Source organism: Crinia signifera, chromosome 2, assembly GCF_055691185.1.
Source record: "Crinia signifera chromosome 2, ASM5569118v1, whole genome shotgun sequence".
Classification (NCBI taxonomy): Eukaryota; Metazoa; Chordata; class Amphibia; order Anura; family Myobatrachidae; genus Crinia; species Crinia signifera.
The window spans coordinates 364733487-364741499 of record NC_139218.1 but is presented as its reverse complement, the minus strand read 5'-3'; positions in this window follow the sequence as shown (position 1 = coordinate 364741499).

Sequence of the window (8013 nt, the reverse complement as noted above, 5' to 3'; positions counted from 1 at the left end):
TACACCTATTTTTCTTACAAATTTCCTTTAGTAAATTTCCCCCTTAATGTCATTTATTTAGCCCCCCCCCCACTATCCACGTCATCCCGAAGCATGGCGAGCGCAGCGAGCCCCGCGTGGGACAGCGGAACGTGTCTGGCCGACCTTTTCATACCCCCACTCGCCACGCTTTGGGCTCGGTGGCTCGCTACACTCGCCACACTATATAAAATCAACTCCACACCAACGTGGATAGTGGGGGTATGAAGAGGTCGGGCGGACACGTTCCCCCACCCCACACTTTGGGATGACATGGATACTGGGGGGGGGGGGGTGCGTAAATAAATGACATTATATGTGATTTAATGGTATAGTACATTAAATGCCATCACACCGCATGCCATACAATAATGACATGCAATGGGATGCGATATCACTACGTTTGCATACGTAGTCAAATCGGGCGCCGTGATAATACACAAGTACCGACCAATGTTGTACAGTGGTGTGTACGTGCGCAAATCCCCAATGGACTCTGGGGAACTGCAGAAGTGTGTTTTTACTAACTGCATATCATACTGAACAATGACCATAGAAGCACTTCCTTTATAACAAACAATTCCTGTATATTACAGGATAGCAGTAATGCAACTTCCACATCCACACACAGCTACACCCAGGGCCGGTGCTAGGGTGTCCGGCGCCCTCCTGCAAACCATACATTTTGCGCCCTTTCACATTGCCATTGCAACAAGCTGCAGCCCGATTGTGGGAGTGTATGCAACATGCGATCCTATGGAGGATCTCGGGTGCATGTACATGGATGCATACACCATCTCAGTGCTGTGTCTGCAAAATGTTGCAGGCACTAAAGGTGCCCATACACGCTGCGAGAATCACATACGTTATGGGCTAGATCGCATTGCATCACACTGGCATGCATGCAATGTGTGTGCGATGCGATCCGAAAGAAGTGCAAAAAGTATGTGCAGCACTCGTGACTGAGGGGGAAAGGAGGGGAGAGAAGGAGATGGAAGAAGAGGGGAGGAGATAAGGGGGGGGGAGTGTTGAGGACTGGCAGCGGCACTGGCACAGCACACTGAGAAGAGGGAAGGAAGGGGAGGCGGCGCTGCTGCCTGTTTGTCATTTGATTGACAGCGGACAGGTGCAGGGAGCCAGTGGCGGAACTACCGTGGGTGCAGGGGGTGCAGCTGCTATGGGGCCCGGCAGGTGGGGGGCCCGGGCCCCATGGACAGCAAGCAAGCACTCCCCTGCACACTGCCGTGACTGTCAATATAGAGTTCCGCCATTAGAGCTGCCGCTTCTGGCATTGTGCTCAGTGCTGGACTGGCCGGGGAAGAACTTGAGAAGCCAGGCAGGGGGGAGGACGCTGCCGCCGTCTGCTGCTACTGGTACCCGCCATGTGCTAGTAGCTGCTAGTGCTACTGCCGCACTGCTGTTTTGTACTGAGCGTACCTGCCGCCCTGAGATGGTGCCGACTCCCATCCCATTGCGGCTGTGCCCCCCCCCCCCCCCAGCCTCCCTCAGTTTGCCCCCTGTAATAACCCCTTTCTGCTGTTCAGGTCGCTGATGACAGCAGTGTTTTATACAAACTGCCAGTCCACCCCCTACTCGCACAGACAACAAGTGGCTGCGCTCCCTGCCAAACACCCGCCGCTTTGGCACATGAAGGCTGGCCCTCCCCAGCGGCTGTGTTCTTTGGCAACTCCCCAACCCCCCTGCTGAGGCACCCGGCGCATATCTCCCTACAAGCGCAGGCACCCAGGGGCCCCCCTGCACTCTTCTCATCAGTCAACTATATGCCAGGCATCCGACAGCTTTGGCCAACCGTGTGATGATGAAAAATGGTAAGTGTCTGTGTCAGCGTTCCTTCATGTGTCTGTATGTCACTGCCTGTCTGTTTCAGCATCAGTGTGTCAACATCTTTCTGTGTGTCATCATCTGTCCATGTGTTTTATATGTGTTAGCATCTATCTTGGTGTCTGTGTCAGCATTTGTGTCAGTGCCAAGTGTCAGCATTTGTGTGTCAGCTTCTATGTATGTGTCAGTGGTATATGGCTATGTGCTAGCATCATGTGTGTGTGTGTGTGTGGGGGGGGGGGGGGGGGGGCAGAAACTTTTTTGGCAGGGGGTGCAAAATTTTTAGTTACGCCACTGGGCCCGTCGCCGTGCACTATGACCCGCGGGATGTAGCGTCATCATCCCGCAGGTCTGCAGCAGCAGCTGCTGCTAGTATTAGCCGCGGCCCGACCACTTGTTCTGTTGTGAGCCTGAGGGAGAGACAGAGACTCTCCACGTTGTGCTGCCGCTGCATGCTCTGATGTTAGAGTTAGGACCCCTGAAAAAGCATAATATAATATATCTGGTGAGTTGGGCAATATATTATATTTTATTACTGTATTTTTCTGCATGTGTGGGTCGAATAATGTGTAATGGTGGGCACTGAAGTGGGTCGTATAATGTGTAATGGCGGACACTGAGGTGGGTCGCATAATGTGTAATGGTGGGTACTGAAGTGGGTCGTATAATGTGTAATGGTGGACACTGAGGTGGGTCGCATAATGTGTAATGGCCACTGTGTTGTGTTGCATAATGTGTAATGGTGGGCACTGAGGTCTGTTGCATAATGTGTAATGGCCACTGCGTTGTGTTGCGTAATGGGCATTGCATTGTGTTGCGTAATGTGTAATGGCGGGCACTGAGGTGGGTCGCATAATGTGGGAGGGGGGGGGGGCCCATTATAAATTTTGCTATGGGGCCCACAAAGTTCTAGTTACGCCTCTGCAGGGAGCAATGGGTTGGGGGCGGATCCGGACATGACATGTCATCCAGGTATTCACAGACAGCACTACATGAGTCAGCGCAAGTGTCCGTAAGGAAGAGGGGGCAGGTCACAGCAGGAGGACAGTGTGTGCACGGAGCAGGGAGCTGCTCAGCCTCTCCAAACTGCCGCCCGCTGTCAGACAGGCGCTGCGGGCGGCGTGCAGGAGGCAGTGACAGTGAGGGCTGAGGCAGCTTTAGCAGAGCAGGGAGGGATACGGCGCCTTTTCAGCATGGCGCCTCCCTGCTTTGCAGGAGCTGCTGAGTGGGTAGCGCCGGCCCTGGCTACACCTCCTTTTTCATATATGTTATAGGTGTTAAAAGCGGGGACAGTGTGCAACAAACAAGTGTAAAGGGCAACGGAATATGATGCGCTGTATAAGAAACTGTTAATAAATAAAGAGCAAACATGAACTCAAAATGGGAGGTAATATAGCATAATCCAGAATGGAACATACTTGCCGACTTTTAAAATTGCCTCTCCGGGAGAAGCCCGGAGAAGACAGCCGGATCTCCAGGTCAGGGGGCGGGGACGAGGGTTGATGACTCAAAGCCCCTCCCCTAATCCATTCAAACACCGTGATTCGCGGGTCTGTGATTGGGGCGGGGCTAAAATTACGCAGAATGACGCGGTTTGCGTCATTTTTAGTCCCGCCCCTTGCCGCGGACCCGCGAAAACCAGTTCTTAGTGCGGCACGGCAGGGGGTTGCCTGACAAATGCTGGAGGATTGCCAACCTTCCCGGGGGGCCGACCCGATTTTCAGGAGCCTCCCGGGAATCCCGGGAGGGTAGGCAAGCCTGGGATGGAGTATTATATTTCTCGTAGTGGAGACCATTGGGAGTAGTTTAGACCAGATCAAATGTAATATAGTATGGGCAGCTACAGTAAATTGCAGTGTAAAAATAAAGCAGCCAATATTTACCCTGCACAGAAACAAAATAACTCCTCCAAATGTAACTCTTTCTGCACATGTTCCATCTGCCCCACCTGCAGTGCAGCATGGTTTTATCCATTTTGAGAACAAGTTTGTCCTGTGATCAGATCTGATTTAGGCACATAGGGCCCGATTCAGACCCATACTTTTAGCCAATCAGAGCATTCAAATCTTCATAACACATAAACTAAAAAAAGTCCCGATAAATAGAAGCAACAATAAAATATGTGCAAACCTCAATGCATACAAAAAAAAACCCATTTCATACACCCATGGTACATTACATACTTTCTGTTTGCAGACTAACTTAAAGACACTGCACTGCAAATATAATGTATTCTAATATTGTACTATAATACATTTATTAATGCTTTATGTAATTTTACATTGAATCAACTTCTTTATGGCCATTATTCAGATCTGATCGCAGTACAAATTTGTTCTCAAAATGGGAAAAACCATGTGGACTGCAGGTGGAGCAGATGTAACATACCCTCCAACATAACCCATTCCATTAGGTACAAAATGCTCTGTTCCTGGACTTCCCTGTCAGTGGCAGTTACAGAGGTTGTAATCCAGCACAGTCCAATATTCAAAGAGGGAGGGGGGTCACATCAACTGCCAGTGAGTCCAGGACAGTGGCAGTAGGTGTGGCTCACTTTTTTGAATATTGGACTGTGCTGCAGCCCCAACTGCCACTGGTAAGGAAGTCCAGAAACAGAGCATTTTGTACCTAATGGAATGGGCCATGTTGGAGGTTATAAATGTGCAGAGAGAGATTTGTGCAAGTTATTTTGTTTCTGTGCAGGGTAAATACTGGCTGCATTATTTTTACACTGCATTTAGATTTCAGTTTGAACACACCCCACCCAAATTTAACTCTCTGCACATGTTACATCTGCCCCACATGCAGTGCACATGGTTTTGCCCATTTTGAGAACAAATTTGTACTGCGATCAGATCTGAATAAGGGCCTAGATAATAAAAGAAAGATAGGGGAAATAAATGTTTGTAGAAAAAGATGCTACACAGAACTATCTATACACACACATATTGGGCCTGATTCTGGTTCACTCGCAAAAGAAAATTCCAGTGCATATGGTTTTGTCCATTAGAGAAAGAATGTAATTTTGCGAGTGAACCAGAATCAGGCCCCTTGTGTGTGTATAGGACCAGTTTTTGCAGTGTCCACTTTAGTAATATAACCAGTAGCTGTACCAATAATTACACTCACATCTCTCAGGAAGAACCAGTTGTTGCAGCAGGAAGGACTGGTAACTCAAGTTACAAAGAAACTCAGGTCCACGGACATGGGAATCTAACCCATACTTGCCTACTTTTTATTTCACCTCTCCGGGAGAAGCCCGGAGAGGCAATACGTCAGGGGGGTGGGGGCAAGGCTGACATCACTTGGCTCCGCCCCCAATGCCGGAAAACGCTGTGATTTGCGGGCAGCGGAGAGGGCACTGTGCTTAAATGACTCGAGATGCTGCAAATGTGTCATTTAAGCCCCGCCCCCTCACTGCGGATCCGCGATTTATGGTTATGAAACCAGCGGGCAAGGGGGGAGCGGGGACTATCACTACAAAGTGGGAGACTTGCCCACCTTCCCGGGGGGCCGGGAGAAGGACACGATTTTCGAGAGGCTCCTGGCCATTCCGGGAGGGTAGGCAAGCCTGATCTAACCCAGGTCCAGTGACCTGGGAATCCATATCAGTATTCAACTAGCAAGGCACGGTTGGACATGGTAAAGACCTGGGTAATGCTGGCCACACATCAGACCAACTTTCCTCCAACCATCCAACTAGTTGGTTGGTTGGACTGAAAATCTGGTACTGTATGGGGGCAAATGCCAATAAGCAATTTGCTCACAAACTCAGGAGAATGGACAAAAACATTCAGTGAAATTGTTTAAATCAAATAGGTCCAACTACAGTACATTGTCTGAGTGACAGTTGTTGTCCATTTTCCGATTTGGGAAACAAATGACTTAATTACAAACTACATTTGCTCCTATCCAGTACCAGGTTTTTATTCCATCCAACCAACTAGTTGGATGGTTGGAGGAAAGTTGGTCTGATGTGTGGCCAGCATTAGACCCATGTTAAAGGAGGGGTGAACAGGTTCCATTCACAGCACATGGAGAGCCAGATTGACACTTGGAGATTATGGTAGAACAGTCCCGCGGGGTGAATGGGGTCTGTCTCAAATTATATATGTGTTCCAAATCCCGACACAAACTTTGGTTTTCGGTGTGAAAGTGTTATTATTTATATTACATTTTTCTATGCGGAAGATGCCCAGAGAAGAGATCCGTACAGGAAAGCTGCAGTGATTGGATGATATTTGTATAGTACCCAGGCTAAAATGACATGATCAGCATCATTAGGACCACAGGGCTGTCAGATCACCTGCATCACCGCATTATGCCCACTTCCTAATGAATGCAGGAGGGAGAGGAGGGGGGGAATGCCCCCAGTACGGGAAATACCAGGTCTTTGAGGAGGGGGTGGGGCTAAATGGAGCGATTTGCATCTTTAAACCCCCCCCCCCCCCCTGCAAATCACGCTAATTTAGGTAGGCAACCCCGTGTTACAAGCTGTGTTTGAAAATGACAGGTAGGATCTGGTGGTTTATCACTCTCCACTTTATCACTATTTCAAGCTTGGTGCATTTGCCGCTGTCCTTCATAAATATGCAGGCTTTTTCATTCCAAGTATAGAGAAGCTACAGCATGTGAGCCCCATTGGCGACCCCACGGCTGTGTGGCTTTAATTTAACGCTTATCTTTCACTGGCTCCATAGTCTGTGCGCAGACTCTGCCTTCTGCGGGCATTAGCCACGGGGACCTGTTTCACCAGCTTCTGCACCTTATTGAATATGCCCTATAGATTACTATTAATTATAGCTCGTGCATGTTGAGTTTTTTCCCGTTTTGTTTCATGCTTTCGTTACTCATAAAAAGCAGCTAAATGATGTTATCCTGTGATGTAAGTAAGACGTGTTCTTGTATGGCTTTGTCTCTGCGAGTTTTACATACTGTAGTACAGATAATATTTAAGAGACTACATTATGTATTAATTGGGCATTATATTAAAGCCCATTAATCCTCCAGTATTATGTTGACTTAGTAAACGATTGTTTAATGCAAAATGAGATTTGTGCAGATTGACAGCACCTGACAACATCAAGGCACCTATTACAGCGAACATCCTAATCCACGCTCGCTTTACCCTGGATTAGGATGTTGGGGCCTTAGGCTAGATAATGGGAATCATGTATGAGAAAGGCCATGGGAGATTATTTTTATTATTACTTTAATGACTTTAATATCATTAAGAAAATATAAAACAATGGCATAAAACGGGGCATGTTCAGACCTGTGTGACGCATCATTTCTGCGAATAAACAAGCTTGTTGTGTCTCCTTTAGTAATGTACAGTATAATAGTAATTGCAGTATAGGTGCCCAATGATTGCTGGGTGTGGATTGTTAGATAGACGGGGGGAAATGTACTAAAATTGGAGTTCTATTTCACATGAGATGTTGCGAAGGGCAACCAATCAAAATCTACTTCTTATTTATTTAACACACTTTCCTTTTTTTAATATATAGAAACACAGAGGACTGATTAAGCCTGAAGGGGCATAAACCACTGAGGGTTCTTAACAGGTTACACAGTGCTGTTGGTCACATGTATGTTAATGAGGATGGGCACAAGGCCTATCAGAGCAGGGGGAGGGTTCTAGACAGGGTAGGAAGGGATCACGAGTTATAGTGACAAACTCTCTGTCTGAAGAAGCCCCACCCACCCTTCCCTCTTTCTCTTCTTCTCCGGCGGCGGTAAAGAACGGTCATTCTTTAAGAACTCTGTGTGTGTGTAGGTAGTGGGGTGCACTCTCCCTCGACATCGATTGTCATGGGCCATGCTTTTGTCCGGGGGATGGCCGTCACCACCAGGCCGGGTGGCTGACCAGGGAGAGTGATCACCAGCGATGTATGTATGCATAGTGATCTTTAACCCCACCTTTCCTATAGTGACCGTTCTTTAGTGCCGCCACCATTTATAGTCATAGTCAGGGCCGGCGCTACCCACTCAGCAGCTCCTGCAAAGAGGGAGGCGCCATGCTGAAAAGGCGCTGTCTCCCTCCCTGCTCTGCTAAAGCTGCCTCAGCCCTCACTGTCAGTATGGAGAGGCTGGGCAGCTCCCTGCACTGCACACACACTGTCCTTCTCCTGCGACCTGCCCCATCTTCCT